The sequence below is a fragment of the Ictidomys tridecemlineatus genome, chromosome 13 (genome assembly GCF_052094955.1).
Source record: "Ictidomys tridecemlineatus isolate mIctTri1 chromosome 13, mIctTri1.hap1, whole genome shotgun sequence".
In the NCBI taxonomy this organism is placed as follows: Eukaryota; Metazoa; Chordata; class Mammalia; order Rodentia; family Sciuridae; genus Ictidomys; species Ictidomys tridecemlineatus.
This window is the reverse complement of record NC_135489.1, coordinates 61420632-61444591: the sequence shown is the minus strand read 5'-3', so window position 1 is coordinate 61444591 and position 23960 is coordinate 61420632. Positions and strand designations below refer to the sequence as shown.

At 36.3% G+C, this 23960-nt stretch overlaps 2 pseudogenes; one reads left to right on the top strand and one right to left on the bottom strand.

Moving 5' to 3' along the window:
- LOC101955255 (phosphatidylinositol 4-kinase type 2-beta pseudogene) overlaps positions 1-14432 on the top strand; it is a 40325-nt pseudogene extending 25893 nt beyond the window's left edge.
- A 4496-nt stretch (positions 14433-18928) lies between these two features.
- Positions 18929-22940, bottom strand: LOC144369654 (phospholipid-transporting ATPase IG pseudogene; annotated as a pseudogene).
- Positions 22941-23960: the final 1020 nt, after the last annotated feature.

The following is a 23960-nucleotide window of genomic DNA, read 5'->3' as shown; positions in this document are numbered from 1 at the left end:
GGTTTGTTTTCTAGTGATGTAGCCAAAGCAGAATCTGGCGAAAAACACTTTCATTGAATGAAGTTGCCAAGCTTCCAAAAACCTATGAGTTTTTTGAATCTAAGGAAATATTTTTACACCAATCTTGATGATACCTGTATGTAATGATCAGTTCAGCAATCCCACTTGGCACACCAATTTTTATTCTTTTAGGTTGAAGCATTCTTTTTCAGTAACAATTTAAATCTTTAGGTTTCAATCTGCTTTCTCCTATATAGATAGATGAATATGAAAATCTAAATACAACATGGTTTGTAGTAGCTCTTTGAAAGTTGACAAAATAATGTAGTACTCAGGTGTGTCTGAATGTTTTGTTTCCTCTTAAATAGCCCGAAGAAGAGACTGGTGAAAAACAGTTTCATCGAAAGGGGTTGACAAGCTTCCAAAAAACTACGAGTTTTCTAAAATCTATGCAAATACCTTTTCACCAATCTTGATGATACTTGGTGGTAATGATCAGTACACCAATCCCACTTGGCTCACAAATTTTCATTTTTCTAGGTTGAAGAATTAGTTTGTAGTAACAGTTTGAATTGTTAGGTTTCACTCTGGTTTCTCCTATATAGAAGATTAATATGGAACTCTAAATCCAACATGGTTTCTAGTAGCTCTTTTAAACTTGAAAAATAAAGTAGTTCTCAGCTTTTCTATATGGTATTATTCTCTTGAAGTAGCCCTAATAGGAGATTTGCAAAATACACTTTCTTTGAAATGGGTTGCCAAGCTTACAACAATCTATAAGTTTCCTGAAATCTAAGCAAATATTTTGTCACTCAATCTTAATTATACTTGGTTTTAATGATAAGTACACCAATCCCACTCTGCTCACCAATTTTCTTTCTTCTAATTTGACGCATTCATTTGCAGTAACAGTTTGAATTTTTTGGTTTCACTCTTTTTTTCCTATGTAGAAGATGAATATGGAACTCTAAATCCAACATGGTTTGTAGTAGCTCTTTGACACTTGAAAAATACAGTAGTTCTCAGTTTTGTCTCTATGGTTTGTTTCCCCTTGAAGTAGTCCTAAGCATAGACTGGTGAAAAACACTTTCATCGAAAGGGGTTGCCAAGCATCCAAAAAACTATGAGTTTTCTGAAATCTCTCAAACACTTTTTCATCATTTTGAAGATACTTGGTAGTAATGATCAGTACACCAATCCCACTTGGCTCACCAATTTTGGTTCTTCTAGGTTCAAGCGTTACTTTGAAATAACAGTTTGAATTTTTAGGTTTCACTCTGTTTTCTCTTATATAAATAGTTGAATATAAAACTCTAAATCCAACATGGTTTGTAGTAGCTTTTTGAAACTTGACAAAATAAAGTAGTTCTAAGTTTTGTATCTATTGTTTGTTTCCTCATGAAGTAGGCCTAAGCAGAGACTGGCGTAAAACATTTTCATTAAAAGGGGTTGCCAAGCTTCCAAAAAACTACGAGTTTCCTGAAATCTCAGCAAATATTTTTTCACCCATCTTGATAATACTTGTATGTAATGATAAGTACATCAATCCCACTTGGCTTAAAAAATTTCTTTCTTCTATTTTGAAGCATTTGTTTGTAGCAACAGTTTGAAATTTTAGGTTTCACTCTGTTTTCTTTTATATAGATATATGAATATGGAACTCTAAATCCAACATGGTTTGTAGTAGCTCTTTGAAATTTGACAATATAATGTAGTTATCAGTTTTGTCTCTATGGTTTGATTCCGCATGAAGTAGCCCTAAGCAGAGTCTTGCAAAAACACTTTCATTGAAAGAGGTTTCCAAGCTTTCAAAAAACTACGAGTCTCCTGAATCTCAACAAATATTTTTTAAGCCAATCTTGATGATACTTGGTTGTAATGATCAGATCGCCAATCCCACTTGGCTCACCAATTTTGGTTCTTCTAGGTTCAAGTGTTACTTTGAAATAACAGTTTGAATTTTTAGGTTTCACTCTGTTTTCTCTTATATAAATAGTTGAATATGGAACTCTAAATACAACATGGTTTGTAGTTGCTCTATGAAAGTTGAAAAAATATAGTAGTTCTCAGTTTTGTCTCTATGGTTGTTACTTCGTGAAGTAGCCCTAAGCAGAGACTGGCGAAAAACTCTTTCATTGAAAGGGGTTGCCAAGCTTCCAAAAAACTACGAGTTTTCTGAGATCTAATAAAATATTTTTTAACCCAATCTTGATGATACTTGGTTGTAATGATCAGTACACCAAACTCGCTGGGCTCACCAAATTTCATTCTTCTAGGTTAAAACGTTCGTTTCCAGGAACAGTTTAAAATTTTAGGTTTCACTATTTTTTATCCTATATAGATAGATGAATATGGAACTCTAAATCCAACATGGTTTGTAGTAGCTCTTTGAAACTAGAAAAAATAAAGAAGTACTCAGGTTTGATTCTATGTTTGTTTCCACTTGAAGTAGCCCTAATCAGAGACTGGCGAAAAACTCTATCATCAAAAGGGGTTGCAGAGCTTGCAAAAAACTATGAGTTTCCTGAAGTATCCACTAACACTTTTTTACCCAAACTTGATGATTATTGATTGTAATGATCAGTACACCAATCGCACTTGGCTCACCAATTATTGTTCTAGGTTGAAGCGTTCGTTTGCAGTAACAGATTGAATTTTTAAGTTTCACTCTGTTTTCTCCCATATAGATAGATGAATTTGGAACACTATATCCAACATGGTTTGTAGTAGCTCTTTGAAACTTGAAAAACAAAGTAGTTCTCAGTTTTGTCGCTATGGTTTGTTTCCTCTTGAATTAGTTCTAAGCAGAGACTGGCTAAAAACACTTTCATTGAAAAAGGTTGCCAAGGTTACAAAAAACTACGAGTTTCCTGAAATCTAAGGAAGTATTTTTTCACCCAATGTTGATGATAATTTGTTGTAATGATCAGTACACCAATCCCACTTGGCTCAACAATTTTCATTCTTCTAGGTTGAAGCAAACGTTTGCAGTAACAGTTTGAAATTTTAGGGTTCACTTCGTTTTCTCCTATATAGATAGATTGGCATATATATTTCTACTTTTTAACTTCTGTGTGTGTGTTTTTTTGTGTGTGTATGTGTATATATATATTTATACATACCCACACTCTCCAGAATTTTCTAAATATGAAATATATATGTCTTATTATACACTCTCTAAATTCATTCATGTTCATGTATGTGGATTTATAATCAGCTTTTCACAAGATTATTCTCAGCAATATTCATCCACCTGAAATACATATTGGTTTCCTAGTACTGAAAACTAACTTCAGTGAATGGTGCATAGAAATCCTAACATTTCTACAGTAACTGACCCAGTTTAACATCAATGCAAGTAGATTCCTATGGGACATGATGTGTATTTTGATGTTCATTTTTATTCAACACTGGTACATTACTATTTTTTCAGTTGATACACATCATATGATATATATTTCATCCACAAATTCCCAATTTTTGAGGCATTTGGTTCACTTTCAATATCTTCCTGCTTCAGAACACATGTACTCCTGTATGTTTCTTGACTGTCTTTTCATGAGACTTCTTTCCAAACACATTATTTTCGATTTCCATAATCACTTTTGAAGCAAAACTCACATATCCTTCATGGTAAACCATAACCCTAATATTACCATTAGATGTATAACTGGTTGGAATGAATGATTGTGTATCAATATAAGATTTTCTATATATTTTCAGATATCAATTCAATCCATCATTTAAATTGGAACCTGTTATATTATTTATTCACAGTATGGTCTATTCTTGCATTATCTCTATATTCATAGACACAGGGTACACCTATTTGTACCTCCAAATACTAATTAATACGTCTTCAACATATTGCTCCTAGAAATGGTGGACGAAATACTCATGTCACCTGATCTACATATACATTTTATCACAGTGATATTCTGGACACAAAATGCAAAATTCACACTTATGATTGTACCAAAATTTAAATGGAAAGTGAGCATGGATTACTAAAAATATCCTTGTCCAGGTTGCCTAATGGTCTCAAATGTCAATCCTATTGGTGACTACACAGTTGCTTCTTCCTAAGATTATATATTCAACCTCAACGCTGTTGAAAATATCTAATCCTATCACTCACTTTATACTTTGCCTGATTTCCTAATGTCTCTGTTGATATTTGCTTTCCAACATAATTTGCCCAGTTCATCATTGTGACTGACTATTCATATGTGCTGACATTTACATGCACTCTCTATCTGACACCCTACTGCTAAAAAACTTTTGGTCTAAATTTTATAGTCTTTCTTCTTCCTAAACGTACTGACTATCTTCCTAATCCTACCTACTCTCCCTTTTTGACTGGATGTTCTCTTCTACATTCAAAAATCTAAGGTACAAGGTCTTATGCCATTGTATATCAACTTATCTGAGACATCTGTGCAGAATGTAATTTAAAGCTAAGTATCCCAATCAAGGGCCCAATGCCCTTCTGGGCTTCAAATCTTAGTTAGATTTCTGTTTTCATACATACATTTCATCTATATATTATTATAAATATTGCAGGTTCCCAATTACCATTCTTCATCCAGCAGAATGATTCCTAAACCAAATCAAACATGTTCTTAACCCTAACCATACACTGTTCGCTCGACCCAACTTTACAGAAGAGCAGGGACAGAGTTTCTCTTACAATAGAGGAATTTAGGGGATCTTAAACCTGCTGAGAACCTCAAAGGTCCATGCAGAAATGATCTCTGGAGAAGATGTAGGCAGCTATGTGAGACCTGAGACAGCAAAAGTCATCTTCCATGGCAAACAACCTGGTCAGCATGAAGGGATGTGTCTGAATGAGCCTCTCTCTTCTTAATGTAGACAAGATGGACCAAACCAGGCTTGTATGGAGAGCTGTTCCTGGGTGCCTATGGTTGATAGATCATTCTAACTTGAGAAAGTGTCACAGGAAGCAGGGACAGCCTCCATCTCATGGGACCCTTGGAAGCAACTGTTAGGACAAAGTGGTTGCCAAGGCAGTGACCTCATTTAGTTCCTGAAGAAAGTGACCTCACCTCACTTTCTTGGTGATGGAACACTCTGAACTTGGGATCCAGGAAGCCAGGCACTCAGAACCAGTCCCAGTCCCAGTCCCAGTCCCAGTGGGCTCACTTGTTTGGATTTACCAAGGACAGAGTCAGTCTTTCTTGGTACCTACTGATGTGAGGATGGACAAATGCAAAGAAAGCTCTGAAGAGGGGACTATCCTGACAAAGCAGGTAGTGAGTGGCTCACCGCTGGCTCCTGACAACTTCACAGAGTTGGCCAAGGAGGCCAGATCTGAGAGAGGACAGGACATTTTGGGGGAACATAATATGGTCCACCAGTCAGACGACACTCCGGATAGTCACAGACCTACTTGGGGGAAGGAGGTGCTTTTGTGGGTGTGGGTGTGATTTTGTAGTTCTGTCTCATGTTCTGACAATAGATAGGAAAGGTGGTTTGTTTGGTGTGGAGTGGACTGTTTCTAGTAAGTCATTTGACAAGGCGAGGGTTTCTATGTCTGTGTATCCCACTGTGTCCATGGTTGTAGACATTAGAAAGAGAATGCATCAATGGATGTGTCCTGTCTAGTAGAAAGCTTCCAGCATTCATCCTGCCCAATTTATGAATGGAATGCGGCTTGCCTTATCCATGGGCAAAACCTACTATCTTCCTAAATTCCTGTTTTCTTCCTGAATTCTGGCCACTCTTCAGAATAGGCCACTTTGCTGAAAACATTTATTAGTTCTAGTAGTTTTTTTGTAGACCCTTTTGGATCTTCTAGGTATAGAATCATGTCACCCGCAAATGGTGATAATTTAAGTTCTTCTTTTCCTATTTTTATGCCTTTAAATTCTTTTGTCTGTCTAATTTCTCTGGCCAGTGTTTCTAGAACTACATTGAATAGATGTGGTGATAGAGGGCATCTCTGTCTTGTTCCAGATTTTAGAGGGAATGCCTTCAATTTTTCTCCATTTAGAATGATGTTATCCTGAGGCCTAACATAGATAGCTTTTACAATGTTGAGGTAATTTCCTGTTATCCCTAGTTTTTCTAATGTTTTGAACATAAAGGAATGCTGTACTTTGTCAAATGTTTTTTCTGCGTCTATCGAGATGATCATATGGTTCTTATCTTTAAGTCTATTGATGTGGTGAATAACATTTATTGATTTCCGTATATTGAACCAGCCTTGCATCCCAGAAATAACTCCTACTTGATCATGGTGCACAATTTTTTTTGATGTGTTTTTGTATCCAATTCGCCAGAATTTTATTGAGTATTTTTCCATCTAGGTTCATTAGAGATATTGGTCTGTAGTTTTTCTTTCTTTGAGGTATCTTTGTCTGGTTTTGGAATCAGGGTGATGTTGGCCTTATAGAATGAATTTGGAAGAACTCCCTCTTTTTCTATTTCCTGAAATAACTTGAAAAGAATTGGTATTAATTCTTCTTTAAAGGTTTTGTAAACCTCCACTGTATACCCATCTGGTCCTGGGCTTTTCTTGGTTGGTAGTCTTTTGATTGCATCTACTATTTCATCCATTGATATTGGTCTGTTCAAATTGTGTGCATTCTCCTGACTCAGTCAGGGCAAATCATATGACTTAAGAAATTTATCGATGTCGTCACTATCTTCTATTTTATTGGAATATAGGTTTTCAAAATAATTTCTAATTGTCTTCTGTATTTCTGTAGCATCTGTTGTGATATTGCCTTTTTCATCCTATATATTAGTAATTTGAGTTCTCTCTCCTCTTTGTTAGCATGGCTAAGGGTCTGTCAATCTTATTTATTTTTTCAAAGAACCAACTTTTAGTCTTGTTAATTTTTTAAAATTTTCTTTTGTTTCAATTTCGTTGATTTTGACTCTGATTTTAATTATTTCTTGCCTTCTGCTATATTTGCTGTTGTTTTGCTCTCCCTTTTATAGGGCTTTGAGATAAAGTGTGAGCGCATTTATTTGTTGTTTTTCTCTATTTTTGAGGAATGACCTGCAGGCAATGAATTTTCCTATTAAAACTGTTTTCATTGTGTTCCATAGATTCTGATATGTTGTGTCTGTATTTTCATTTGTCTCTAAGAATTTTTTGATTTCCTTCTTTATGTCTTCTGTAACCCATTGATCATTTAGTAACATACTGTTCATTTTCCATGTGATGTAGGATATTTCCTTCTTTCTTTTATTATTGATTTCCAGTTTCATTCCATTATGATCAGATAAAATGCAAGGTATTATATCCACTCCTTTTTATTTACTGAGGGTTGCCCTATGGCATAATATATGGTCTGTTTTTGAGAAGGATACATGTGCTGCTGAGAAAAAAGTATATCCACTTGATGATGGTTGATATATTCTATATATATTAGTTAAGTCTAGGTTATTGATTGTAATATTGTGTTCTATAGTTTTTTTTATTCAACTTTTATTTGGAGGATCTGTCCAAGGGTGAGAGAGGTGTGTTGAAGTCACCCATAATTATTGTGTTGTGGTCTATTCTTGAACTTGAGGAGAGTTTGTTTTATGAATGTCACAGCACCATTATTTGGTGCATAAATATTGATAATTGTTATGTCTTGTTGGTGAATGGTTCCTCTTAACAGTATGTAATGTCCTTCCTTATCCCTTTTGATTAACTTAGTCTTGAAGTCGACTTTATTCAAAATGAGGATAGCCATCCCTGCTTGCTTACGAGGACCTTGTGCGTGGTATATTTTTCCCAACCTTTCACCTTCATCCTGTGTATGTCTTTTCCAATCAGATGTGTCTCCTGGAGGCAGCATATTGTTGGATTTGTTTTTATAATCCATGTTACCACCCTATGTCACTTTATTGGAGAGTTCAAGCAATTAACGTTTAGAGTTACTATTGATATATGGTTTGTACTTCCAGCCATGTTTGATTATTTATGTTTTTTTTTAATTTAGTTTGTTTCTCCATGATTGGCTTTCCCCCTGCCCTCTGTCTTTACTGAGGCACTTCCCACTGATGATTTTGGTTATTGTTTTTCATTTCTTCCTCATGTAGTGTTTTGCTCAAGATGCTTTGCAATGCTGGTTTTCTGGCTGCAAATTTTTTTAACTTTTGTTTATCATGAACGATTTTTATTTCATTGTCATACCTGAAGCTTAATTTTGCTGAATACAAAATTCTTGGTTGGCATCCATTGTCTTTCAGTGTTTGAAATATGTTATTCCAGGATCTTCTCGCTTTCACCGTCTGTGATGAAAAATTCACTGTTAACCTTATTGGTTTACCCCTGAATGTAATCTACACCCTTTCTCTTGTAGCTTTTAATATTTTCTCTTTTTTCTGTATATTGGATATCTTTTTTTTAGAGAGAGAGTGAGAGAGGAGAGAGAGAGAGAATTTTTAATATTTATTTTTTAGTTCTCAGCGGACACAACATCTTTGTTGGTATGTGGTGCTGAGGATTGAACCTGGGCCGCACACATGCCAGGCAAGCGTGCTACTGCTTGAGCCACATCCCCAGCCGAATATTGGATATCTTCATAACAATGTGTCTTGGCATTGGTCTACTGTGATTTTGTATGCTCGGTGTCCTGTATGCATCTACAATTTGTATATCTGTTTCCTTTTTTATTTCTAGAAAGTTTTCTGTAATTATTTCATTCAGCAGGTTATTCATTCCCTTGGTTTGAACTTCTATACCTTCCTCTCTCCCGATGACTCTTAAGTTTGGTTTTTTTTATGTTATCCCATACCTCTTTGATATTTTTATCATGATTTTTTACCATTCTTTTTGAGTTGGCTGGACTCTTTTCAAGATGTATTTTCAAGATGTATATTTTGTCTCCATAATCTGACGTTCTGGCTTCTACTTGCTCCACTCTGTTAGTGATACTCTCATTTGAGTTTTTAATTTGGTTTATAGTTTCTTTCATTTCTAGAATTATTGTTTGATTTTTTTTATAATCTCTATCTCCTGAGAAAGATGCTTAACTTCTTCTTTTTTCTGTTTATGTAATTCATTTTCAATGTGTTCTTTCACTGTTTGAATTTGCTGTCTCATATCCTCTTTAACGTTCCATACCATCTGTCTAAGGTATTCCTTGAGTTCCTTATTTGACCATTTTTCTGATTCCTATAGGTCCTCCTGAATATTTAGGCTGTCCTGCATTGTTTGTAATTTTTTTCTTCCTTGCTTTTCCATGCTGCTCATGTTACTTTTTGTTCTGTTTGACTGCTGAGTTACTGTTTACACCTATAAATTTATTTGATGCTTGGGAGGAAAGGTATGAAAAAAGAAGGGAATAAGTCACTAAAGAGAGAGGGAGTAAGCAGGTAGAATTCAAGGAAGGGGAAATAAGAAAATTGAAAAGAAATGAAAAGACAAAAGAAAGAAAATAGAAAAGAAAAAAAGAAAATTTTTTTAAAAAAAATAAAAATTTAAATTTAAAATAAAATTTAAAAAAAATTTAAAAAATTTAAAAAACAACAAAATAAACCAAAAATTTTTAAAAAATTAATAAATTTAGTCTTAGAATTTGGTTAACTTCCCTTCCAGTAGGTGCAGCTGTGCCCACCGGGCCAAGCTTCTCCTCTCAATAGGCAGGAACCAATCACTGTGCAGCTGCTCCTCCTCCCAGACTGGGCAGGTCTCCAATCCTAAGTGCCTAGGGCCTTCTCTTGTGTCTAGGCACTTTCCCACTTTTCCTCAAGCCAGGCCCTGCTCACCAGTGATGCTCACCACAATATTGGCTACACTCCAGGTCCACTGCTCCCGGGAGCCCTCTTTTCATGAATGACTGGGCACACTCTCCCTGTTTGCCATTCCCTCAGACCCTAAGTTTGTAGAGCTTGAGGCTGAGAACCCTCAGCAAATTTTGCTTGCCCTCCTGTAGCCACGTCCCCGTAGGTGGTGCCAGAAACTTCAGTTGTCAGCACTGGTGGGAGTGGTAGCCTGGAGTTCCGTGCCGCAGGTCCTGCACCACTCCTGATTCTCTTGGTCTGGCTATCGTGCTCAAGGGAGAGCTGGAAGGGGCCCTTTCAGGAGAGCTGGGAGGGGCCCTAAAGTTTTCCCGCTGTGAGTAGAGGGAAGGCTAGGGGATTACACACCTGTCGCCGCAGGTTTCGATGATGTTATCTCCTCTGCCACATTCTGGTGACGTCAGTTCTCTGCCATAGTGGTATCCCATGCAAATGGCATCAGTTCGTTCCCTTTGCCAGGTAACCAATGCAACGGGTGGGTCCTGACTGTCTCTCCCAAGCCCCGTTTCAATCCTGTGGCCACGCCTATGAAGGCTCAGTTGGCATTAACCTCCATAGGATCCGAAGGACCGACCAGTTGTTTCAGTGGAATCTTTTAGTGCTGAGTCACAGCAGTTTGTCTGCAAGAAGCAGGCGAAAGGGAGCTTGAATTCAGCAGATCCGGGCTTGGTGTGTGTTTTGAGAGGCCCAGAATGTTCGCCCCAGATCCATGTCAGCTCAGCATTGCTTAGTGATCCTGAGCAAACAGCATTTAGATAGTTTACGACTCCCTATGCCCGCGCAGCTGAAGAGGTCAGAGACTTGATCTCTCTGCACCTGCCGCCATGTTGGATCTCCCCATTATGTTTATTTTGTCTTTGTGATTCCTTTTAGATATTTTCCTTTAATCTGCCAAGTTTTTCAATAATCTAATAACATCTTCTTTAAATTCATCTATTATTATAATTTCAGATATTATTAGACTTTATAGTTAAAAATAACTATTTTTTTAAATTCCCATTATTTTAAAAAATTCCTCTATTTTTCTGTTCCCTGAATATATTGATCAGTTGTGTTAAAGTTCTTGTCTACATAGTTCATAGCTGAGTGACCCCAGGACTCTGTTTCTCATGGTTCTTCTTTATCAATTATGTTGTCTCTCCTCTTTACATGTTTGTATTTTAAAAGACTGGCAATATTCACACTTAACTTTTAATATCATTTATATACTTGTCAACAGAGACAGCAATAACAAGGTGACGTTTTCTAACAGGAAATCTGCAACACAGAGTTCTCTCTCCCTTAGGGCACCAGCATCATATTTAAATTTACATTATTTTTTTAAGATAGATATTCAGTTACTCCCAGAAAAATTGCATTTGGTCAGGTTTGGTTTGCAGTTTTAGCAGGTTTTACTGAGGTTTGGTCTTCTCTCTAGTTCACCTCTGCTCCTGGGGTTCAGTTCCATCTGTAGGTTCTCCCTGAATAATGATGGAAGACCCACTTTTTCTTTTCAATTTACCCTTGATATAATCAGCCAACAATCTCAAAATCCCACAATCCCCTCCCTTCCCATAGATGGCTAGATGTGTGTTTCAAGGCCTTCAATTTCACCATTCTTACCTCTTCCCGCCGAAGCAGATGTCCCCCTACACTGCCTCACTGGCTCCATAACCATGAAGGTGGCCTCTTTCTATCAGACATAGAATGTGGTAGCCAAATTATTGTGGAATAAATTTCAAAGAAACATGAAAAGCAAAAAATTAAGGAGTATAGTGAACCCTCAAGGGCAGAGTGCTCAGGGAACTCTAAGTTTCTGTTAAAAGTCAGTGGTTGATATTGACTGAGTACATGTACTCCAAAAATGTAGGAAAGTTTGCAGAAGGATTTTAGAATTTGGAAGGTTTTCCATGTGGCAATTGGTAGTTTTAATTGATTCTTATTAATATGAACAATTTCACCTGTCACTAAACAAAATATATGAAAACGAAGTCTTATTTTCTGCTGAAAGTGTCAAAGATACTACAAATAAACATTTTTGGAAAGAAAATGTCTGGAGAAAAGTCAGTCTGTTGGATGGCCTTCAGGAAGTAGCTTCATTTTGAGGCAGAGTTTCCCCTTTTTTATGTTTCTTGGGTCACATTTTAAAGCATTACTCAATGCCTGCCTTACAAATATTATGTAACACTTAGGTGAAACAAATAAATTCATATGTAAACATCAATCATGTAATTTATAAACAACAAATATGTGTATTTTATATGAATAAAATACATGAAAATATTCTTTTCATTTAATGTGGTATATGGTATAATTTTACCATCTATTAACTCACTAGTAAAAATCATCTCTATGATTTTATATACTCTATTTCCTTTACTAGGTTTCGTGCTAAATAGAGTGGAGTTACCATTAAGTAAATCTAGAAAGTAATCTCCAGTGATGACTGCAACGTGCACTTCTACTATCATGAAATGTTCCTTTGGCAGAACTGCCCAATATGGTGGCTTCTAGCTACCTGTGTGGCTGTTGAGAATTTGAATGGTGGATGGCAAAACTCAAATAAAGTACCGAGTTTTGGGTTTTGTTTGTTTGTTTTTATCGTATTGAGTTTTAAGTAAGTTAAACTTACTTACAGGAGGTCAGTGAGTAGCACAGATGTAGAGTGACCTTACAAGTTAGCTTTGTCTGAAATGACATTTTACAGAAGCCAGATTCTACTCTTGACTTATAAGAAAGTATACAGAGTTCAAATTCAAAGGTGCTTCCTCATTTAAGTAAGTTTTCCTAAAATAGAGAAAGTTCAATTCAGAGCAACAAATTCAATCATTGATTAATGCTTTGCTGAATTTTTTAAAAAAAAAAATACTTTATGTACATTATAATTATACATAATAGCGGGGTCATGCATCCATGAGATATAATTTACTCCATGTCATTTCTTAGTACTTTCTCTTTCCATCCCTTTCTCCCGCCACCTATTCCTCTTTCTGAACTGGTCTTCTATTTTTTTTTTATTTAATTTTTTAAAAAGATACATGCTTAATCTATTAGTAGAAAAAAAGTACTTAAAAAATTTTATGACAGGCCCGCCCCTCCGCCCCAATCTTTCTGCACAAACTCGAGGTCAACACCCTGCGGATCCAAGAACTGGGGTTTGGCTGACTGCGTGGGGCGAGGCAACTGAGGGGCGGGCACTGATCTGGCCCTTTGGCTAGTGAGGTGGCGTAGGTGTGACATAGCCGCTCCAGTTCCTCGTGAATCACTGGACTGGGCACCCGCTGCTCTCATCAGGTATCAACACCTAAGGCAGAGACGGAGTCCGTGGTGGAGCTCTGTGAGCCTGGCCGGCAGATCTGCTTGCAGTGTGAATGTAGAGGAAGAGGAGGAGGAGCTAGAATCGAGGTTATGGTGGATCTCCTGGGCCCAGCCAAGGTGAGGCGTCCTGGCGGGGCAGGGGATAGGGGTGCCCTGATGCTGCAGGAAGCGACTGGCTACAAGGGCGCAGCCGCCCTCCGCAGGGTCTGTGACTAGGAATTTCGGCTCTGCCCAAGGACGGGTCCCGCGGTCTCTTTTGGGCCTGGGTGAAACTTCAGAGATGAATGTATTTGTAGATGATCCATGATTTGCTGGTATTATTATATTGAGAGCCGAACAAACAATAAAAGTGGAAGTTTTTCCAGAAAGAGTCTCTGAGGGTCAACTGGAAGTTACTTCGTAAAGGATCTTAAGAGAAATATTATTGATGTGTTTAAACCTAAATCAAAGAGCCTTAGGGTCAACTGAATCCAAAATGGACCAAGGACGACCACAAGGTCTGCTGCCCTTGCTGCTTTGGCAGAGGCTGCCTGATTCTTAACCAAGGCCTCCCTTGACCTACCTTGGGATGAAAAGCTTCATCTGGACATTGTACCCAAAACAAATGTGGTTTGGCTTGTGAGTGAGGCATTTAATACAGTGCAATTGACCATGCAAAACCTAGAGGCAAAAAGTATGCCTCACAGAAAGTGCCAAAAGTGGGTAGAAAGATTTATCAGATAGGACTCCCTCCTAAGATTGGTTCCTTTCAGTTATTCATTGAAGGTTTCAAGGAGGCTGAATGTTGGCTTAGGAAATTTGAAGGTGATTCTTTGCCTGAGAATATTAGAAAACAATTGTTTTGAATTACATCATCAGAAATATAAACAAGGTGAATGTTAACTGATTAGTCAGCTATGAAAAGGAGAAATGTAAAAAGGAAAGCTGCCATGAGGACTCAAACTGGATCAATGATAAAGAATTACTTATTAAAATAGTTGCAGTTGATAAGGGTCTATCATTTCCTTTTAAACATCCTGAATGAAGAACATATCCATATCTTTCCTCAAGCAAAAGTTCCTGTTCTGAAGAAATCAAAAACTTGGTTCTGCCGTGTATTTAGGACATGAACCTTTTGCAAGATCTTTATGAACTTTTTAAGACTCACAAGTTTTGACAAAGCTTTTAAAAGTCAGATGTTTGTAAGAAGGGGTCAGATCTTAAATCTTGCTCCACATTGAGAAATAGGAAGAGTCTTGGTCATCTAGTACAAATGCCTGTGTGATGTGGAGCACAGGAAAGGAAGAAGTCAGGGTTGGATTACTCAGTTGGGCAGCTCCTTTATCCATACCTTCCATTGCAAGAAGCCATTTTTTTTTCCCTCGGGATAGCAGGTGAAACAACCCTTGGACATTACTACAGCAATGTATTCTGCTGTTCAGAACTCCAGGTGAAAAAACTTCAAATAATTTAAGTTACTTTAAAAAGATTACATTTTGAATGTAATCAAAAGTTTACAGTTTTTGTCCAAATATTAAATGTCTATAGCAGGGAAGAAGTGATAAGTCTTCTATATTGTATTTTTATAGAAAATTTGCATTTTTGGTTTTTGTTAGTTTAAAATGTAAATTCGTGGTTTACACAGCTAGAGTGACTAAATTACTGTATAATTCCAAGTAAAAATAAAAGATATTTGTTGACTTTGAATATAATAACTTTTTCTATATTTTTTAAGCACTGAGAAGAATGTTCTTGTTAACTCTTCTTACATTGTGTTACAAAGGCCTTTGAGGTTGGGTAAATCTAAAATCACTCTTGTGAACTTTAACAGAGTAGTCAGTAGAAAAATAAATAAGAATAAATCAACACTGACTTAATTTTAAAAGCTGCTATTTTAAAACTCGAGTAAGTGCTGCTAAAGTGGTCATTTTGGGAGACCTAAAAATTAAATATTTTGTGGAAGTGACAGATGACCATTTTTGTTTGTTTGTTTGTTTTGTATCTTAGAATTATTTTTGTGGGGGGATCACACTTAATCACTAAGTCATATTCCCAACCCTTTTTATTTTTTTTTATTTTGAGGCAGAGGCTTGCTAAGTTGTTTATGGCCGTACTCAGCTGGCTTTGAACTTGTGATCTTTCTGCCTCAGCCTCCCAAGCCACTGGGATTACAGGCATTTTCTCCCATGCCTAGCTCCTTAGAGTATTTTTGATGAATTGTTTTGTTTTAGTAAGGAAAGACATCTAAAAACAAATGGATATACTCAAATGAGACTTGAGGGGAATGCTATAAATTTAAGGTAGACCTCTAGTACTTTGAAATTTCATAATAACTTTAAAAATTCCCTTTTGTTTCTTACATAAGATCAAGTGATTAATCAGAATAGTGGTCTAATTCATTATTAAAGTCATTGAAAAGTAAATCATATCCCAGAGTGTATATTGGATTGCATTTTGGAGTTCTTATAAGTTCTTAAAAATAATAGTGGTGCTTGAAATTAAAATGCTTTTATAATTAGAGTAAGTTTTAGGTTATTAGCCCAAATTATAGGGAAACATGAGAACCACAAATCATTTATATTTTATTTTGAAGCTTTTATATTTGATTTTGAATATCAGTATGTCTCATATTCTTGGAATTTGTAACACTATTAAGTCTCCAAGTGTTTTAAATTGAAATGAGCCTGAAATAAAGATGTGATTCCAGAGAAGAGAAGTTTAATTTCTTCTTCAATCTCAAAGCTTGTAATTAATACTTGGACTAAACTGGGCAATTGGTAGTCTAGGTCTTTTGGTGTTTTAGGTTTACTTTCATGATTTTTTTTAAAAAATGAGTAATTTTCTGTAAAAAGCATATCCAGGTGGTTATTCTAGGATGTAGGACAGACATGCAGTTTCTCTTCCTCAAATCATTCTCTTGATGTTCATGGGTGTGATGAATGAGCATACTGCTTCCTTCAAGGAACTAATTGGAAACCTGTGTTTTCCTATCATCTACAACCTTCCATTTGCTCATTTTTGAGAAAAATGGAAAAAATGACTGGAAAATGAAAAATCAAAGTACTATCTTTAGGTAAATACTAGTAATCAAAATTTGCCTTTCAAAGATATAGCTAAAAGAAAGGATATAAGTTGTTGTGATGTGGGTTTGACTTTCATAAAGTGTTTTTTCAATATTTTGAGGATTCCTATATTAGTTTTTATAATGAAGAATTTAGTAAGTTACTATCATTTTATATCTTAAATTAGTGTGGACTGGGATTGTGGATCAGCGGTAGAGTGCTCACCTAACACATGTGAGGCCCTGGGTTCGATCCTCAGAACCACACACACACACTAAATAAATAAATAAATAAAGATATTGTGTCCAACTGCAACTTAAAAATAAATATTTTTTTTTAAAAATTAAAACAGTGTGAGTATATTTTTACCTATCTAACCATTGTACAAAAGTAAAGTTGAGATATTAAAATAAGATTAAAAATTAGGGTATATTTGCTATGTTTTGCAAACTTTCATGAACTTAATTCTTATTTAAATGTTCTGTTTTCTTCTATAAGTATATTTATATTGTCAAACCTGGTTGACTAAAGGTAATAAAACTCATTGTCTTGAGGCTAAAAAAAGAATTTACAAGAAACTTTTTAGGCTTCTGTGTTGTTAACCATTGCATTTTCTTCTTTCCAACAAGGAGTTCTTGTTATTCTTGTAATGAAGAGACAACATTTATTGAGAAGAACCAGCAATATCAATATGTGCATAGCTAACATGAAGATATACGATATTTATATGGGGCCTTTGGGAAGTAACCGGGTTTGGTGGAGGTCATGATTGGGGCTCCCACAAATGGATTAGTGTTCTTATGAGACAGCAGACAGCTTATTTTCTCTGTGTCACAAAGGGACACTAGAAAATAGCCATCTGTTAGCCAGAAAGAAAGCCCTCACCAGAACCCAACCATGCTGTACATCCAAAACAGAAAAATCAATCTTTGGTTGCTTAAGCCACCTAGCCTGTAGTACTCAATATGACAATCCATGCTGACTACAGAATAGGCCATTTCTCCAATTTATATAAACCACTTCTAATCTGATTCCCATACCCAAGGCCTAAAAGAAGTGCCACTTGTCAGGAGGAAAATAAGAATGGAAGGCAAAGGACATTGCAGGAGCTGTGACCTGATGCTCTTTTGGGTCATCATTAAAGATAGGGCTTGGAGGATGTTTCAGTGGTAGAGCCCTTGCCTAGCATGTAGTAGACCCTGGGTTCAAGCTTCAGAACTTGAAATAGAAAAAAGACAAGAATGAGAGGCCTAGACATGCAGGGAAGGGGTTGTCTTTGCATGACTGTGGGACTTCCTGAGCTTGTAGGGAGGGACCATGACCTTAACTATGCGGGTGGGACAGGTCTGAAGCCTAAGAGTCAACTCACTTGAGTGGCCTCCTCCCTGACCAACCTGGTACCTGAAGAAGCCTCCCTCAGGGCATTGGAAAGTTTGATGATAGAATTTTTCTATGATTGTACAACCAATTAAATAAAATGTGAGATAGAAGAGTTTCTTGATAATTTTGCCCAGCAAATAGGAGCCTAGATATTCTGCCTCTTCTTTCCAGCACAAAGGATGACTAAGTAATAATGTACAGTTAACTATTTTGTGTGTGCAACTTTAAAAGACCATTTTATTTTAGCAGTCAAATGTGAAATCATTAATATCAAATGTGTCTGATTTTACCACTGAATAAAATCATTTCATATTTATTTTTAAGTGAACTCATTAGGAGTCTAAAGTCTTCTAGTCCAGTATGTTGAGGTTCTGACCAAGATCAATCTAATAGTTTAGAATTATACCACTTGCACTGGTCACATTAGCTATGTGAGAGACACAGAGTCATGGTTCTACAGGCAAAACCATCTTGAGACGTATCTCATGACTTCCTAAATTGGCAAGTTAAAAAAGAGAAAAAAAAATGTGCTGCATTATGGTGCACAACTGCAATCTCTTTGAAAAAAACTGTTTAAAAATCAATTATTTTTCTAGTCTCTCCACATAAAATGATAGAAGGCTAATGTTTAGAATGGCTTTATTTTTGTATAAAAATTATCTCACCCACTTTACCTCAGATTCCAGTAAAATTAACATTGGAAAAAATCTGTTTATACCCTATTTTGAGGGGCTATTAAGTGACTAAAATTTTTATGCTTTATTTTCAATTCTAGAAGCCCTAGTGGTATTTAGTTCAGAAAAACAAAAACATTTTTTTCAATTCCCACAATAATACCCAAAGTCAACACATTTCACACAAGTGTTCAAGGTTTTTTTGGGCAAAGATATTCTATCAAGACACAATTAGCATGTGGTGAAGAGAAAAGATGATCTACTCTGTCTGATGCATCAATATCATTTAGTCCTTCACTATTTTCAGAATTCCTTCCATTTGTTTGAAAAAAAAAATAATAATTTAAGATGATCACTCAGCAGGAATGAGAAATATGTTCCAAACATCCTAATATCTTCTGCAAGGCAAAAAAAAATGTAACATTGAATTTAGTAAATTCTATTCATTCCCATTGCATGACTTCTACTTTATACTATTGTTTCAAATCCACTCCCAAAGTCAATGGGTTAAAAGAGCACCCATTTGGTAGTTAGATTATTTTATCTAAAGCCAGAATTCTAAGTATTCTTGATTTAAACTTTCTTAAATTCTTAACTTAGAACATTGGCCATAATGGCTAATTACAATAATTGTAAATGCTTAGAAGAGTAATTGGCATTTTAATGAACATTTATTCTGAACCCTATACATAAGAAAGTGGTTTAGTTTTTGTTGCATATCGAATATCCTGAGATGATGACTTTTTGTGGTGCTTTCTTGTGTTTTCTTGTTTAGCTGTAACCACTGTCTATATGCTTCTGGGAAAATAACATAGACAGTTAAAGATTTGGATTCATCTGCATTGGAAATGAAGTTTTTACTATACTTTTTATGCAGACGAAGAAATTAAATGATGAATCCTGGCATTTGTTCTTTTTACATTCTTTAATACTATTAGGAGAATCTCGGGGAAAAGGCTGATAAATATTACAAAAATTATGGCCAACCATGTGGATATAGGAGACAGCATTTGAGCAAATATGAAATATATTTTCTGTTGTTTGAGAAAAGGCCAAATAATTTCTCCCCAGAAGGATGAGAAAAAGACATAAAAGGCTAAAGAACCCCAAGTGATTTATCTATGTCCCGAATCGAGTATCCAAGGCAAGCTTCAGAGTTACAGTGAATACTAAGACTGTAAAAACAATGGTTCCAAAAGTCCAGTTTCTGTTTACTTTCCATTATCTTCTAGAGATGTAGTCTGAAAGAGAAAGCAAGTCCCAAAGAAGAATATTTTCTCTTCAAAGGCAGCCAGAAATGTTCACTCCAAGAAGAGGCCCAACTCTAGCATAGCATTACCAGAAATTTTCATATACAATCATGGGTGTGAGGTCAGAGTGTAAATGTTGATGTGCCATTCCAGGAGACTGTAGGCTAGAATAAGCAGGGAGGTGAAGTGGATATTCTACATTCTAAGTAGCATCATACAGTGGCTATTTATTGTGAGAATCCCCAGAAGAACTAGTATAAAAACTGTGGCAAAATGAAACAAAGTTCTTATAAAAGAAATACTGTATAAGATGTGCTATTCTCACATAGTATAGATGTCTGTGAGCCAATAATAGTTTCTTTAAATGTTTAAACCTGGGAACAGAATAATCACTGTTCCTGGCTGCTCGGCTACCTTCTTTGCCTTTAATACCTATGCCCACATGGGATTCCAAGATCATGCTAACATTGTTGGCACCATCACTGATGGACAGTGTTATTGGGCTGCCTTTTAATTCTTCACCATTCTGACAATCTGGGCTTTCTCTAACCATGCCTTCCAGCAGCAAAGCACTGCAATGCACTTCATAGAAATTTGTAGGAAAATGCTTTTTGAACTAGAGTCCTGACTAGAATTTAGTATAAATGAGAATATGGAATCATCAATGATTAATCCATATTCTTGATGTTCTGTCCATGCTTTTTTAAGGCTGCTAGTACTTTTAAAAATTCATGTAGCAACTTCTTCCAGTATTCTAACAACAATTAATGGACTCGATCTTCTTTCCTTTCACTTTCTTCAAGAGATTTTGTGGTCAATTCTAAGTGCTCAGTGCAAGTTTGGAAAAGGTAGCAGGCATAGCATGTGGATTTGGGTGTCTCCATCTTGGCCCCAATAAGCACCCAGATTTTAAGGCCGACTGCATGCAGAGTTTCACTGGTCTCTGCAGCTTGATCTTTTAGCTTGTCTTCCACTGAAGTAGCTCAAATTAAATTCATGTTTGTCTCAATATCATTATAAACCTTTTCCATCTTTTTTCTCTGTCTTATAAGGCCATATTTGCCTTCATAAACTGTCTTAATTATTTCATAGTCATCTGGAGTAATTTATTTGAAGGCCACACACAGTGTTTTATACCTATCCATTGCATTACATTCCACATGAGCTAAAGCTCAATTTCATGATTTTTTTACCCTGGGAAAAACTGCTGAATCTGCTCCTTTAAAAAAACAAAAGAAGTATGTTTCCTCCTTGAGTTTTCACAATTACCCTCAGACATTGGTGGATGGAATCAAAGTTTAAGGTGTAAAGAAGTTCATACTCTTCTATTTTTCTTCCTTTGGTTTTTTAGTCCCTTACATCCATTCTGACTTCCTAAAATTGTGTACCCATACTTTTTAGCTCTTTCACCCAAGCTATTTTATCTGGTGAGGAGAAGATATAGGTTAATTTAGCTTATTCTGTAGCTCCATCAACAGGATCATTTCTTTTCATTTCTAAACATAAGGCATGCAGAAAGTGTTCTTCTTGATTCTTATCTGCTTTGTCAAAATATGTTAAATGTCTAAAATAATCCATCAACTTCCTGAGTTACACCTTTATTTTTGTGCCAATCTATGCGGCATTCAATAAATTACATGATATTTTCAGTAAGTGTTCCAGTCTTATCTGTAAGCACATAATCCACCTGACCGAGTTCTTCATTGAGATCTGGTGTGTTAACCAAGCCTCCTCATTAATCTCTTCATTATAAAAGTTTTTATCACATGAGATGAAGAAGAAGCCCAAGAATTTCTGCATTTCTACTGTGACATACATGGAGACAGGGATGAAAAAGTTGAATAGAACCATAAAAGATAGGAAGTCCGTGAGCATTTTCAAAACATTTAAAGTCTCCACTTCTTTCTGTGTCTTTTGGTTATACCAAGGTTCATTCATTGTATGGGGTACTTTACCATACCTACGATAGAGTAGTGCATCCTGCAGCTTTAGTTAAAAAGATAAATAAATATACCATCAAGGAGGCATTAATGTAGTTTTCAACAGCAGAACATTTTTGAGATTTCCCTTGATAGTTCAGAGCCATTTTGGTTTCCATCCCAATGTAAGCAGCAACTCCATGTATCTTCTTGGTTTTTTTTTTTAATGTAGCTCCCTTCATCAAAAGATTTTCAGGTCCTAAAGGCCTGGCAACAGTCTCAAGACTATTACTATAGATATTGATTTGCCCAACACACTTGTATAGGTCATGTTGAGGCTGTTCAATCACTGCTTGGAGGTTATCATTGGACTCAGATGTACACATTTCAATGGTATCCCATACTGCATAATCTGTCTTTCAGTTAGATTCCCCATCAAGACTAGCTGTAGTGACATAACAGGTTTCATCAATGGTACCGGATGATAGAAGAATAAGATCACAGAGGAAGGTTTCATCTGCATTAACTTTTACTACATCACCAATGTTAATTTTTTAACTTTTGTTTTGCAGTTGCTTTGCATTTTCAGTAATGTAAACAGTGCTCTTGTTGACTTCATTGTTGGCTCTGTGTGTCAGCTCATCTTTATATTCCTGTTTGACGGCTATACCAGTTATAACAAAGAAAAACCGAAGTCCACTGGTAACTGGGCTAATTGGTGAGTCTACTGTGACCTATACAAGGAAAATCATGAGAAAACAAAAATTTGCAATCCTTCTAAACTGTTCAAACAGGTTTTTAGGGAGGAAATTCCAAAGTGTATACTTAGATGAGATTATTATTCCAAAATCTGTGCAATATAAGCTTCTGTTTCTGAAACTGGATGACTGCCAACAAATACTGTGTACGTAACAACTCATTTCTCTTCTCAAGCACAATTCACTTTCTCTGTGAGGTTGTAAACTCAGACTTTGTCCAGTTTAACAGTTTTTAAGAATCTGATCAATAAAATGTGGCTTGAGGGTCCCATCTCAGGATAAGATAAAAATTTGTGGCTGCCTGCCCAAATTTATTTTGTCTCACCATAAAACCTTACCTGATTTTATCCAGATCAAACTCTGCAAACTTACTTTCATATAGGATGTCAAGATTGGCCCATGTTCTACCATGACTTTTCTACTAACATATTACAGTTGATCCAGTCCTCTGTGACAACCCACCTTGGGCTGATCATGTTGAAGACAACTTCAGAAGAGCTGGTTTGTTTCCGTGAGGACTTCAGTGTGGCTTGGAAAAAGGAATTGTGGAAGCGCCCTCTGGACCAGGTGCAGAAGGTGCTTAGGCTCCTGACAGGTATCTTGTAGACTGTATGGGACAAACAGTGTTACTGCTGGCACTTCATTATCATCTCCATTCTCAGGAGAAAGTGGTGACTTACTGAGTGACTTGTTACAAAGTCCTACTTCAGCCAAATTGTTCAATCATGCAGTTCCCACCCTCTAAGCTGAGAGGGAGCATATTTATTCCCTTGCCTTGGAGTGCCTGGCCCACCTCTTCAGTTGTATTCCTCTGCCTTCTAGCATCACCCCATCTTTCCTCACCTACATCTTCCATTTTGCATACGTTGGCTGTGACATCTGGACCAGAAAGATAGCATCAGTGAATGGCAGCAGCCAGAATTATGTCTTGGGTCAGGAGCATTGGCTGGCTTGGGGTCCTGGCTGTCCTGCATCAATAAACTCATGTCTAAGAACTTTGTGCTCATGGAATTTAAGGAGTATTTACTGCATATGTTCCAGCAGACTTTCTACTTCCTGCAGAAAAATCACCAAGGATAACAATGCCCACACAGTGAAGAGCAGGCTAGAAGAGCTGATGAGAGAGTGTGGGGATCCTGGTAAGAAACAGAAAGATCTGAGGTGGTACAGGAACTGAGACTGCTGTTTCTACATAGGCAAGAACAGAAGAGGTCCATGGAGGTATAGGAGTTACAATCGCCCTTTATCACTTGGTGTTGCTTGACAATTTTTACTATTTGACTTTTTCCAAGTGAACATCATGCAACGTATAAGATTGTTGTTATTGTGGGTTTTACACAAATGACAAGTTTCCATCAAAAGATAGGAGAGATGTGAATATGGGTCCAAATTAATGTGGTGCACACCTATTTTGCTCTGTTATGGTTCCCTGGAATGAAGTCTAAAATTTCCCTGGCCCATTTTTTAAAGTACTTTAAAAGATGACTCCATCACAGTAGTCAGAAGAAGTGATCATTATTTATTTTCTTTTCAGATGATGTCATTTATGTGTCTTACAACTTGCAGTAACATGATGCTACTGCTGTATAAAGACAAGGGAAATTGAAAACATATATAACAATTATGTTGACAGTTCAGAAACATCTAAGCTGATAAATTGCATTGAATTAGAAAATATTTATAAATTTCCAGACAGTAAAAATTGTTAATATCTTAATCGGTTTTCCTTGGACTGTCAGTTGTTATTAAGCTATACAGAGTTAAGCTATTTCCTTTTACTTAAAGTTAAATAGCAGAATATAAAGACAACTGCCTAAAGTTAAGAAAGTATTATGCTTTTTTAAATTGAACAATTTTAACTGTGTCTAAAGTTTAG